This window comes from Pongo abelii, chromosome 10, assembly GCF_028885655.2.
Source record: "Pongo abelii isolate AG06213 chromosome 10, NHGRI_mPonAbe1-v2.0_pri, whole genome shotgun sequence".
Lineage (NCBI taxonomy): Eukaryota > Metazoa > Chordata > Mammalia > Primates > Hominidae > Pongo > Pongo abelii.
Window position 1 is genome coordinate 75,526,544 of NC_071995.2, and position 13,858 is coordinate 75,540,401.

Here is a 13,858-nt window from a genome sequence, read left to right on the forward strand (position 1 = left end):
TAGCCCTCCATTGCCTATGGGAAAAAGTCCAAGTGTCTTAACATGCCATGAAGATGCTTCATCATCAGCCTTATCCATTTGTGATGTTCTCTTGCTAGTCTTGCCCCCACGATTTGTGCTTTAGTCATACTAAAACTGTTCATATCATGCTGTTTCTCACCTTCATATCTTTACTATGCCCTTTTCCCCCATTATCCTGCCATCTCCTTCATCCCCCCCAACGCATGCCGCATGATTTGCAACCCGGACAGAGGCATAGACACACACTTGCAAGCTCCTCGTTGTCATGCTTCCTTCAGGGTGTTCTTTTCCTAAACAAACCCTTTGTACTACTCCTCTTACCACAGTAGTGTATATGTTTGTTTTAGCTGTATTCAAATAATCTGCCTATGGGTTCCACCCCCCTTCAATGGATTATGAATCTGTAAACTAGAAATGTTTTATTTTATAGCCTCAGAGACCAAAACAATGCCTGGTACATGCCAGAAATTTAAGATTGATTAGTGAATGAATGCATATATGCATACATGAATGAATACCTCTAAAATGTCCTTGTTTCAGATAATTCTTAATGTGCAGTAGTGCCTTACAGGAACATTCTATTTTTTATTGTTTTCCCAAGTGCAAATGTCTGTCACTGGTGATGGTGGTCAGATATGTAGAGACAGTTCTCTCAGCATCGCTTTATTATAAACCACAGTTCTTGATCTACAGGGTTAAAATGGATACAGATTCATGTGGCTTAAACAGTTATTTCTGGCTCTGGAATATGAAAACAGAACATAAATCTTTGCATATTTTATGTTAACTGATGTTCTATGCAGCAGAGTCAATGATTTTTGTCTTTCTCTTTATTCCACACTTACTAGTCTTCTACCCTTTGAAGTTCTACATTTTGTGCCTATGAAGACAGCAATATTTATGATTGAGGTTATCTTACAATTGGTCAGTTGAAAATTCTAAAAATGATTTGGCCTCACTCTTATAAAGCAAAAAACAGATTAAAAATGTAAAATACATGAGTGGCTATTTGGAAAAGGGCATTTGAGGCAATGTAATTGTTCAGCTATCAAAATATTGCTTATGTTTTTTTTTCTCTAGCCCCAATCCACTAGGGGAAAAACAAGGCACATCCTTGTTTTTCATTTAAATACATATTTAGTTAAATACAGTTAAATACATATTTTAACAATGTTCAAATAGGAATTCAATTTAAGGTAAACAAGTCATGAAATAAAATGCAGATGAATACATAAAGGAGAAGTAAAGTGGGACAAAATCTCACCAGATTTTCCAGCTGTGTGTTTTCTCCCCAGATCTTAACTTAACTCATTAATGTGGACTAAAAGTTATTGGTCAGCATTGTCATCTTCATTCTTTACCCATTTTTCTTCCAGCATTCTTTTCCATAATCATCCTTCCAGAAGTACTATATCTTAGGGCAGACATCTACCTTTTTCTTCACCTAATTCCTAAAATAGTTGTAGTAGCTTTGAGTTGTTTTTAGGTGGTCACAGGTTGCTAAGGATCTGATTCCAGCTGATGCTACTTTTGGATTTTGTAGTAGTCTGTTCTCACACGGCTATAAAGAACTACCTGAGCCTGGGTTGTTTAAGAAGAAAAGAGGTTTAATAGACTCACAGTCCTGCAGGCTGCACAGAAAGCACGGCTAGGAGGCCTCAGAAAACTTGCAATCATGGAAGAAGGTGAAGGGGAAGCAAACACATCTTACCATGGCAGAGCAGGAGTGAGACAGTGAGTGAAAAGGGGGAAGTGCCCAAACTTTTAGACCATCAGATCTCGTAAGAACTCACTTACTATCACGAGAACAGCAAGGGAGAAATCCACCCCTATGATCCAATCACCTCCCCCCAGGCCCCCCGCTGATGTGTGGGTATTACATCTCAATTTGACATGAGATTTGGGTGGAGACACAGAGCCAAACAGTATCAGATGTCAATTTAAGTTTGGGTTTAGAATCTGCTGGGTGATTTGGACTGTAGTATCCATCCAGAAATTATTCAATACCTATAATATGCCATATATAGTACAGGCCTGGAAGATACAGGTGAGAAGACAGTATATGCTCTTTCAAAACTCACATGGGAAGCAGCCCAGTGAGGACATGACCAAGTCAACATGCAGTTGCAAATCACACTATCATGTAAACTGTACTATAAGGGTGAATGAAAGATTTTTTCGAGGGCACATAGAGAAAACTTAATGGATCAGGGATGATTTCAGTGGTGAGAACTTCAACTGTTGATGTTACTGACACAAAATTTGGGATATTAAAAATCCTATGCTTTTGGATATGGGTATTCAGCTCTTGGCGCTGGGTTTCCAAGTATGTTCTTGCTACTGTATACCTTGCTAATCTAAAATCTGTCCTCTTTTTCTGGCACTGCATCTTCAACATCATAGAGCATCCAAATAACTCTTCTTGGAATCTTTGATGAAATGCATAAAGCATATTTATGCAGGCCAGCTAGCTTGGTTCCCCTCCCTCTCTGTATTCTCAGGCCAAGAGGGAACGGTATTGCCATCCGTGTTTGCTGAGAGCAACTGCCAGAAGGAGTATTATAGGAGTCATGTTATTAAGGTGCGGTTACATGCAGCCCAGCTAACTCTGGCTATTGACAAATTGTAGTTTAAATTACTCAGGAGTAAAAGAGGGAATTTTGCCAGCAGTTTTGAATAGGGGAAAAGTGTTGTCTCTAGATAAATTAGAATTTAAAGCATGCTGCTTTTCCATTTTAGAACTGGTTCTTGTAGCTGTGTACGTTTTGTTTCTCTCCTAGCCAGGTGAATGACACTCTGTAGCACTCCAGGAAATTGGGGTGAGTCTCTTGGATCCAGTCCCATGGTTAACACTGAATAACTGCAGATGCCGTGTTGGTTCCACATTCTCCCCTTGAACCACCCATCTGTAGTAGGAATCACATCTCAAACATGAGTCTGGTTTTATGGATCACTTCTAAGATAAGTTCTTAAGATACAGGTTATTTTTTTTCCTTTTTGTGGGGATACATTTAAGCCATATAACCTATTTATTCTTTGGTGTAATCAGGAGTAGTGTAGACTTTAAATTCAGAATGTTGGGTTCCAATTCTGGCTCTGTATAACCTTGTTAAGTAACTTAACCTCTCTGTGCCTCATTTTCTTGATGAAGTGGGAATAAAGTAATCACTTACTGTAAGAATTAAATAAGTTGACATTCACAAAATACAAAAAACAGTACCCAACATGAAAAAGTGCTCAAGGACTATTAGAAATCATCAAAAATTAACTGAACTTGAATTACCTGGCATCAAAGAGAATAACAAACATAGGTATGATTAGAGTTTTTTTTTTTTTTTTTGATAAAAGTCTGCATAGCTATTGAGAATTGTTTGGTTGGAGACATTGTATATATAAAATTGAGAAAAATGTGATTCTGATTGCAATTTTTGCCCATTTTCCTCCAGGCTTTCATCTACACTGTCCCTGCTCCATTTCCAGGGGAGCATTTCTACCCACTCTGAAATCTCACATTCATTTATCACAGTGAATAATTATGTAAGTCAGTTAAGATCACCTTTGAGATTTTGTACTCCAGTGGTTGTCTGTTGCAGTTTTTTGAAAAAGTCTCATCTTAAACATGTTTTACAAATAAAACTTGCTTAGCAGAGTCTTAGTTTGTGTGCACTTTATTTCTTTGGAGTGCCTTTTTCTTTTTGCTCGAAATTACCATCTTGTGAATTGAGGCTCTGCCTTTGTTTATAAACATTGCTTTGTGATGCTTTTTGTCCTTTTCTTTTTTCTGTGTTTTATGTCTTACCAATTGGAGAGGATAATTTTTCTTGATAATAAAGCTAAAGGCTTTAAGCAAGTTCAATTTGGTTTCTACATGGTCTTATCCTTGCATTCATGTATGAGCAGAAAGTGAATCTTAGGTCCAAGGGCAATTGTTGCATTGCATACAGTGAGCAGGTTTAAGAGCAATATAAGGCTAATTTTCATTTGGTGAAATTTGGCTGATTTTTACCTCTATAATAATTCTTTAAAGTCACTAGATTAGCTTCTTTTCTGAGTGCATTGTTATATATGTGGGTTGTGAATCTATGATAAAGCTTTCTGTGTCAATCTGTCTCATTGTATAAACTGTTCAAACTAAAAGGAACTTTTTATTATGTCTCATTTTAGTGTCCATTCAGGAAAGCCCAGGAAATATGTCCTTTGATTCATTTGAATACATCTCGTGTCAGAGTTAATAAGCCATCCCTGTAATGCCCTTCCCATAACATATATGGTAAATCTCACTTAAAAGATCAAAGGATGCTTAGTAGGGAGACAACATTACATAGCAGTTATTCTGAAATTTTCGGCAAAGGGTCACTGTAGTTGCAGTACAATCTCATTCTTTATGCATATATGAAATTCAGTATTTATAAATGCATCTTCCCAATGTTTTTAGATACTTTTTACCTAAATTTAAATATATTCTTCTGTGTCTTCTTTAATATGGACTTAATTTCTATTGAGTCCCCTAAATTTTCCACCTCTTTTGCATCTCGCAGCTTTGAACACACTCAGCTTGGTTTCTCCAGTTTCTCTTTCCTTCCTATAGAGTATATTGTTAGATAGATATTGTTGCTGAGTTGTTATTCTACTAAATGGGTTAAAGTTGACAGTGTTTTGTTTTGCTGTTTTGTTTACCTCAACATTTATTAAATATTATTCTGTGCCATGATGAAAATGCACAAAAATATAAGATGGGTCCCTGCTTTTGAGATTCAAAACAGTGGTGGAGATATCTGTTAAGGTATCATTTCTGTGCATGGTGGTAAGTGTAATGTTGGAGGCATGCATGGAGTATGCTGTGAGAGCTCACAGCAAAGTCTCAAAGGTGGTCAGGCTAGCCACTTTCTGTTCTCTTCTCTTCAGCATTCTCACATGTACTGCAATGGGAGTTTTTACCATGATCCTAATATCTGTTTCTGACCCTTGTTACTCCTGAGAGTTGCTCTCTGTTGTCTGTAGCCTGGTCTTCCTTTGCTTTTTCATCATTTCCTGTCAGGTATTTTCTGCATTAATGTAGGGGCTGCTAAGAATTCAGTTCTATGCTACAACTGCTACCCAAATCCTGATTTACGTTGAGTGGTTACTTTGCTCTTGAATGGTTTCTAAGCAAATTGGTCACTCATAGTTCATGTTGCTGCTGGTACATTTAGATGGAAGAGGTCATAGTTTTTGAAAATTTATCCTTCAGTACTCCCTGTTTGAATCTATGTTTAGCAAGTAAAATTAAGTAGAACTGAGAGGAATTAGAAGTTCTTTTAGATCCACTTACCTGTTTAGAAAAATAAGACCTTGCATATCTTAGTTGATGATCATTCGATTGTAATAGATAGCTGTTAGTATTTCCTGAACATGTAGCATAATGTCAGGTACAGAGTTACATACTTTACCTGGATTATCTCATTTCTTCCTCATAATGGCCTTAAGAAGTAGGTACTATTATCTTCATTTTACATGAGGCAGCTGAGACTCAGAAAGTTAAGTGACTTGCTGAAGGTCGCGTAGATACCTGTTCAAGGTCACATGCTGGAGCATCCGTAAGAACATGCATAGCTTGATCCAGAGAACCCAGGCTTTTACCTGTTGCGGCATAATTGAAACAGTGTGCTTCAGACATTATAGGCATCTTGAGCTTGTATTGGGAAGTGGGCACACATCAATGTGAAGGGCCATGATGTTTGGATAATTTTCAAATCAGATCTACTAGCAACTAAGTCTCTATACTTAGCTACATAAATGTAGCATTCATCACATTATATGATTGAGCATTCACTCAGAATATTTCAATAGTACTTGAATTGCTATCAGCTAAATTTTCTATTCGTACTTTTGCTAGGCATTTTTGTTAGCTAAACTCTCGCTGGTAGTAGCAGCATAGATAGAGAGGGGAGAAGCCTGGCCCCTTCCCTGTTACAGGTTTAGAGTCCTTCCATATATCAGAGTATAAAGTCACACTACACCTGCTAGGGTGAGGATGGGGGGCATTTGTGCAATATAACTATGAGAAATGTGCTCAAAAATGAAATGTGTGACTATAAATAAATAAGTTAGCTACGTGGTTCTGTGGCTAAGAAGCAAAATAATAAAGATGGAAATTGAAAAAGAGGAAGCTCCAGTGCCATCTCTTGGAGTGATCACAGGGATCAGGTTTTGCCCCTTCAGTGTCTGCTTCTACTGGTGGCACTTGCTAACAGGGCATTATGACATGGATGGGGATGTTGTGATGTGCTGTCTACTAAGTACCTATATTTCTAACCAAAGGTTTGACCTCTAACAGCTAGACATGGGTGAAATTGGATACCAAGCTTAATGGGTAATCTTGACAGTTTACAATGCCTTTCCAGGTGTATTATTTTATTTATTGCGATTCTGTGGGGTAGGCAGGAAAGCTATTATTCTCATTTAATAGGTGAAGAAATGGAGATTCTGAGAGGGTTAATTGACTTGCCCAGAGTCACAACCACTAAGTGATAAAGCTGTGACTTTTGAAATACTATCTTTTATGTCCTAATCCAGGGGATTTTCTTGCTCTCCTATGTTCTTCATAATGTATGAGACAGTTTCATGTACAGGTGGCAGCTGTTTCATCAGACAACTGTTTCTGCAGCCTCTTTATTATTTTGTAGGATTTTGATGCCTCTCATCATTCTCTGTGTGACTGGAGGTCTGGGATATGAAAACTTCAAATTTCCTGTCAAGGATGTCCTAAACCTATTTTCTCTAGAGCTGAATGGATAGAGAATGGCAAATTCTTATGCAGAATCTTTGTTTGGAATTTTCCATCAAATGATTTTTAGTGGGGAGAGAGCTCTCTGTCTGAAAGGGAGGGAGAGGTTTAATTTTGGCTTTTAACAGAACAGAGGACTCAGCACAAGATTAAACTATGTTTTGGGCTTAGTGAAAGAAACAAAATTACTTGAATAAATAAAAAGCTCCTATTTCTGCCTTTGTGGAATTTAGGGACTGATTGGAGTCTGATGGATTCTCATTCTGGAGATTCTCTATCCCCACTGGTTTGTTAGTTCTCTGTGACCAAGGCACCTGCCTGTTTTCTTCATTGTTGTGCCCTCAGCTCTTAGAAGGCACTCAAGTAATTGAGGGATAAATAAAATAATGTTGACTTTATTTCTCTTGGATCAATACCCTGAATCATTAGGTTAGTATGGGAAGATGCTTAAAGCAAGACTTTGGAGTCAGATGTAACTTTGCTTGGCTCCTGAATTTGGCTCTAATTATTACCTTACCCTTTTGAGTCTCAGTTTTCTTAACTGTAAAACTGATAGTTTACAATGACCACATGATATTCTGCATGTAAAGAACTTACTGTAGTATATTCATCTGATCTCACGCTGCTAATAGACATACCTGAGGCCAGGCACGGTGGCTCATGCCTGTAATCCCAGCACTTTGGGAGGCTGAGGTGGGTAGATCGCCTGAGGCAGGAGTTCGAGACAAGCCTGGTCAACATGGCGAAACCCCATCTCTACTAAAAATACAAAAAAAAAAAATTAGCTGGGCATGGTAGCATACACCTGTAATCCCAGCTACCCAGGAGGCTGAGGCGGGAGAATCACTTGAACCCAGGAGGCGAAGGTTGCATTGAGCTGAGATTGCACCACTGCAGTTCTGCCTGAGTCACACAGTGAGACTGTGTCTCAAAAAAAGAAAAAAAAAATAGGACATAAAGGACATATCCAAATATCTGATATTGTGTAATTTATAAAGGAAAGAGGTTTAATAGACTCACCATTCCACATAGCCAGGGAGGCTTCACAATCATGGTGGAAGATGAAGGAAGAGCAAAGGAACATCTTTTTTTTTTTTTTTTTTTTTTTTTGAGACGGAGTCTTGCTCTGTTGCCCAGGCTGGAGTGCAGTGGCGTGATCTCGGCTCACTGCAACCTCCACCTCCCAGGTTCAAACAATTCTGCCTCAGCCTCCTGAGTAGCTGGGATTATAGGTGCCTGTCATCACACTGGCTAATTTTTGTATTTTCAGTAGAGACGGGGTTTCACCATGTTGGCCAGGCTGGTCTTGAACTCCTGACCTCGTGATCCACCTGCCTTGATCTCCCAAAGCGCTGGGATTACAGGCGTGAGCCACTGCACCAAGCCCAAAGGGACACCTTACATGGACATCTTACATCTTACAAGATCTTGTAAGATTTATTCACTACCATGAGAAAAGTATGGGGGAAACTGCCCCCATGATTTAACTATCTCCACCTGGCTCTGCCCTTGCCACATGGAGATTATTACAATTCAAGGTGAGATTTGGGTGCGGACACAGCCAAACCATATCACACGGTATTTAGCACATAGGACGTTTTAAATCAATGCTGGCTGCTATCACCATTCTCAGGATTCACTTGGACCTCCACACTTTTCATAGGATGGGCTGATCATCCTAAGGTTGTAATATCTGCTTCTGTTTCATCTCTAAATCAGGATGCAGTTCTTAAGATTTTATTACCTCTCTAACCCAGAACTCTATCTTAGCACATCTCTTTGAACATTTGGGTGCTAATACACTGTCTTTTCTCATATTCTTTGGTTAGTTTGGGCTGAAGTCTTGGATATCATTTAAGCACTTCCACACTGGTATCTACATTTGTCTTACCAAATTTTTGGAGAAAACATACCCCTGATTCTGGGCTATGCAGATTAGAATAAGCAAAATGAGCTCTCTGGAAAACATTTTTGTACCAGGGAAGAGATTGTTGCTTAATTGCTACTACAACTATTTGTCATCTTTTATGTAAGTCTAGGCCAGGGTTTCCCAGTCTCAGCACTGCTGACATTTTGGGCTAGATAATGCTTTATTCTGGGAGGCTGTCCTATGCATTGTAGGATGTTTAGCAGTATCACTGGTCCCATCCACTAGACATCAGAAGCATTCTCCTACTCCCAGCAACCAAAAACATCTCCAGATTTGCCAAATGTTCCCTGGGGGACACAATTACTTCTGATTGAGAACCACTGGCGTAAACCTTAGTCTTTTGTTTCTCTGATGGATACTGCCCCCTTTCAGGTAACAGTGGACTTTTCTCATTTATTCTTTCTTACTGCCATTCATTCTCTCGGCTCCCTCCTTTTCCCTCTTGTACTGAGAACAACCATTTGCTCAGGTTGAAGTAATTACTAAAGTGCTCTCTGTGAGTGCAAAGATCTAGAATAAAAGCTATTTTAAAGTACTCAATGATTCTAAAATTCTCAAGGGCCATAATAATCCTCAGAAAGTCAAAGTAGTAAGTATTTTTGCTCTTCTTTAGCTTGTTGAGGGAATGATTAGATGTTGTCAAAATTGTGAGGCAAGTGATATTTAAGACAAATACCACCTTTACTTTTTCTTTACTTCCTCTTGTCTTGTGATGCTCCCTTTCTAAAACTTCAAATTTATTTATCATTTATCCTCTGTATGCACATTTTTCTTTTAGTCCTTATCTCATGAGTCCCACATGTATTGGATCTTAGCTCATTATTAGGAGAAACAGGTGATCAACCTAATTTATTTAAAATTGGAAATAATTCCTAGGATTTACTATATTGCTTCTTTTTGCATTTTTGTTTTGTTAAGACAAAACTTTGTAACTTAAAGGAATGAGTCTCATGGGCTGTACTGAATTGAAATGAATTTTCAGCAGATGGGAAAGATAGTTTTAGACATGAGTCTTCCTGTACCTCTTAACTCATGTCTCCCAGACAACTACTTTCTCTATATAGTGATGACCAACATACATTTCAAGAGTTTCGAAATCGAGGTTGCCCTACCTTCTTATCATCTTTGCAGTTCTTTGGTGTTGTCTCCTGTTGGATATAACCCTCTCTTCTGAGGAAACTAATTTTCTTGTTGATGTGGTTTTTCCATATGAAATGATCTGTGAGAGAATAAGGAAGTTAAGCAGAGTGACAAGTTGTGCATTGATGCAAGCTGCTGGAAGATGGAACTAAATTTCAAAAGTGTGTGTGTAATTTATGTGAGAGACTTTGGAGAGGGTAGTGGTATAATTCTGGTTGTGGGAGACAGTTAATTTATTGTGAAGATTGAAATAACTTTATAAGAGAAAAGACAGCTAGAAAAACATTTTACGTGGGAGTGATGAGGACATTATAAAGAGGAAGATTTGGGGAAAGATAAGAGAGGCTGTAGGAAAACATTGGAAGCCTTTCATATAAGAAGAAAGCTATGTAGATTTATTTATAATCTGTAAAAATGAGAGTGTTGGCTCAATCCCTTTCAAGCTTAATATTCTTAATATGACATTCTTGAGAATACTTGTTTATATAACATCCAGAAAAATAAAACCAAATTCTAAGATATTTGATCAATTATATGAAAATATATTAAATGATAAATACACTTTTGATTCCAATTCAGATATTAGTAAGTCATAAATCTATGGACATAGAATATACTCAAGCATGAAAGAGGAGGAGGTCATATGTCCACGTCTTTGTCTAAAGTAACTCATACTCTCTGCGGTTGTTTCTGTTACACAATGTTCACCGTGTACAATGTGGTACAGAGAGAAGAGTCCTTCTATTCTTTTTAAATAGCGAACAGTGCTGCATTCTCAGCTTCTCAGGAGTTCAGGAGATCAATATTCCTTTCAATATTTTGAGAGTTTGTATGGGATCATCTTTAGGAACATGTCAACAGAGCCAGTACAGATGCAGTCAAAACAGTGTATGGGGACTATAATCACAAATAGAATGTTACACACAAAAAATTCTCCAACAATCCTTTATTAAGTGCCTACAATATGTGAGGCACTTTATTGTAGGCACTTAATAAAGGATTGTTGAAGAATTTTTTTTGTGTGTTACATTCTGCTTGTGATTATAATTCCTATACACTTGCTATGTGCTGGGGCTGTTAAGAAGAAAAAGAGGAAACAGACACCCGAGTGCAACAGCAGCCATTTCCAAATTATAGTTTTTCTCTGTTTGCAAAAGCATAGTGATTAGAATGGAGCCAGTACACAATACGAGAGGCCCACAGGTTTGGAATACAAATGACATGTGACAGCCCTTTGCTCTGGACATATTTCCACATGGGGTCAGCTGCAGAGAGAGTTAGTAGGGTGGGGACTAGTACTGAGAAGCAGACTTCCTCCAGCTTTAGAAATGTTACTTCCATGTAGAGGAGTGACCCACAAAGCCTCTGGATTCATTTTTTATTAGGAAAGATTTTTGAAATGCTCTGCTCCATTTAAGTTTTTCTGGAAGATTGGCATTGGATTCTGGAAACATTTGGGGGGTGCAGAAGACTCCTCTGGAGGTACAGTTCTTGGATCTTCTATGTAGTTTGGGATTCGACACAAAACAGATTGAAATTCCAGGGCAGGCTCTATTTTCATGGAGGGCTCTCCAACCTACAACCGGCTCACCTGCATGCTTTTGCTTTTGTGAGTTCTTCAGGCTGAACCTCACCCCCTTCAATCTTCTTTAGGGATGCTCTGGGGATTATAAATGGCTCAAGCTTGGGAGACAGGTACAGGAAAGGAGGGCTGGGGTAGGCTGTTAAGGATAGTTTAATGAAATCCATTTTTATCCAGCTAAAATGCCTAGTGGATAAAGAGACTTAGTTCTACCTCTGGCTTGAATCTCCCTCTGTGACTTTGGGTGAGTCACATTTCCTGTCTGGGGCTTTGTTTCTCCATCCATAAATTGAGGGAATGGACTAGATAATTTCTAAAGTTCTAAGTCTATCAAAGTTGATCTAAGTTTCTAAGTTAGTCAAAGCAGAAATGGTTCCTAATTATATCTCTTCTTGCTATTTCTAAGTTCTTTTTAAAAAAAGAATAAAGCCATCTCATAAGACCCTAATTAACTGAATTTTGCTTATAAAATTATGTCTTTGCATTAAAGAGGGTACAGGACGAAAATGAATACCCACAATCCTTCTTGCAAATGAGATACGCTAATTAGTCCTACTGCAAAGAACAAGATGGATTTTTTTTTTTTTCAGTTTACCTACAACATCGTAGGAAAATGGCAGTGATAAAATGGGAGAGAATGGATTGATTATTGCTGCTTGAGCCCATAGAGAAATAGGGCCTTGGAGTTGCTGGATGCCATTGATTGCTATCTAATCATTCTCACAACTTTAAGGAAAATGCAGCCAAGAGGAGATATACTCCCAGGTTAGAGATACAATGGGTAACTTCCAGCAAATATTATTTCTGTGTAGAAATGAAAAAGTAAAATGAGGAATGATATCCATTTTCAGAAAATGCAAGACTGGTATAAAATTAAAACATTATAATATCCAGAAAGATGATTATGCATAAATGGCACATCCTGACTGAATTTGTCATCAGCCACAGTGTTCGATTCATACCTACCTCTTTTACAGGAAAAATAAAAGATAAATACACATTGCTGCTAGCATCAAAGAAGCAATGCAACTCTAAAGACAGAGCTGGAATCTTTTTCTTGCATTATCTTCAAATCTGTCAGTGGTGTAAATTATGATTGCAGAAGTTCTATTATTGTGGCAGTATTATAAGCAGGAAGAATATAGCAGTATTTTCAGATCCCAGGTGGAACATATATGGTTAGCATTTATATCCCAGTTTATGATTTATAAAGCAAGAACAAAATTATGAAGGGAATATAAGTGCTGCCCCACCTAATCTGTCATTTTGTTGCGTTACATCCAATTTCATAACTTCTTTTTCCCTTATTTCTTATTTAGAAAAATGAATGCAATGCTATCATTTTTAGAAGGAAAAGACCAGAGTTTATCGTATTTAGAGACAGTCATGAATGGTCTATTTATATTAAGTATGAGAGCTTCCAGAACAGCTATTAAAAATGTTTTAAAATTCCAGATTAGAAATGTGGGATTTTCCTTTTGGGCTAAAAAGCACTCTTTAAAAAGTTACAATTATACGACTCACAGGAATGAATTAAAATTAGAAGATTTGCATTTATTCTCCTCTCTTCATGGCAGTATAAACTTTATGTGTTAGGGTTTTGATTCTTCTTTTCCTCTTCTTTACTTGCAATTAGAATTCTGAACATTTATTGTTATTTAAAATTGTGGTTATCTCTGACTTAGTGTAGTTGATTCCATTCCTGAGAGACACATCTCTTATCCCCTGATTAAACTCAGTTTTACTTCTACCTCCTTATGCTACTCAAGTAAAATTAACCTTGGTGTGACTTCCGCCTTCCTCAGACTACTAACCTGGAAATAGGGATTTTTAAACAGGAATCTAGCACATGGTCATCACGAGGTAATCTTTCTCCAATATTCTTTACTGGAAACATCTGGAACATGATTAATAGTTTGGAAAATAGGTTATGTTAGTAAAAGGTAATAATAATTGAAAATGATTTTTTATGTAGATAAATGTGATTTTAAATACAAAATGTAAGTTCATGAGAAGCAGTTGGAAGAAGGGCAGTTACATGTTATTCATTCTTTTGAATATTAAAGAAGATCATATATAATAGCAGGAGAAATTTGTGTTAGGAATAATGATCCAGGTTTGTAGAAGTTGCCCAGAGAGAAGGTAAATTCTATAGTGCAAAAGAAAAAAGATAAATAGTTAAATGTCTATGAAGTGTCAGAATTTTGAGCCCAGGACAAAATTGTCCCCATGTTTGTTGCAAGCTTTTTTTTCACTTACCAATGAAGTGGTAAATATATATTTATATTATTTACATTTGTATTACTTGTATCCATTATTCTGCTAAGGTGTAATGAGCTACAGGTTTTCTTGGAAGCAAATTTGGGATACATAGAATTGATTGTTTTAGAATGCAAATTCCAGTAATCAGGGACTATTC

At 37.5% G+C, this 13,858-nt stretch overlaps 1 protein-coding gene and 1 long non-coding RNA gene across 11 annotated transcripts in view; one reads left to right on the plus strand and one right to left on the minus strand.

Annotated features, from left to right (window-relative positions):
- The window catches only part of NAV3 (neuron navigator 3), a 924,032-nt gene that overhangs the window by 47,313 nt on the left and 862,861 nt on the right, over positions 1-13,858 (plus strand). The gene's annotated exons all lie outside the window — the stretch shown is intronic.
- Positions 1-13,858, minus strand: part of LOC129049174 (uncharacterized) — a 43,807-nt gene that overhangs the window by 26,156 nt on the left and 3,793 nt on the right. The window contains exons 2-5 of one of the 2 annotated variants that reach the window (XR_008512011.1): positions 13,254-13,336; positions 9,830-9,936; positions 7,426-7,546; positions 5,451-5,640 (exon numbers count right to left, since the gene is read on the minus strand). This is a non-coding gene — a long non-coding RNA (uncharacterized LOC129049174). The remainder of the gene's footprint in view (positions 1-5,450; positions 5,641-7,425; positions 7,547-9,829; positions 9,937-13,253; positions 13,337-13,858) is intronic. The other variant, XR_008512010.1, reaches the window with a different exon arrangement.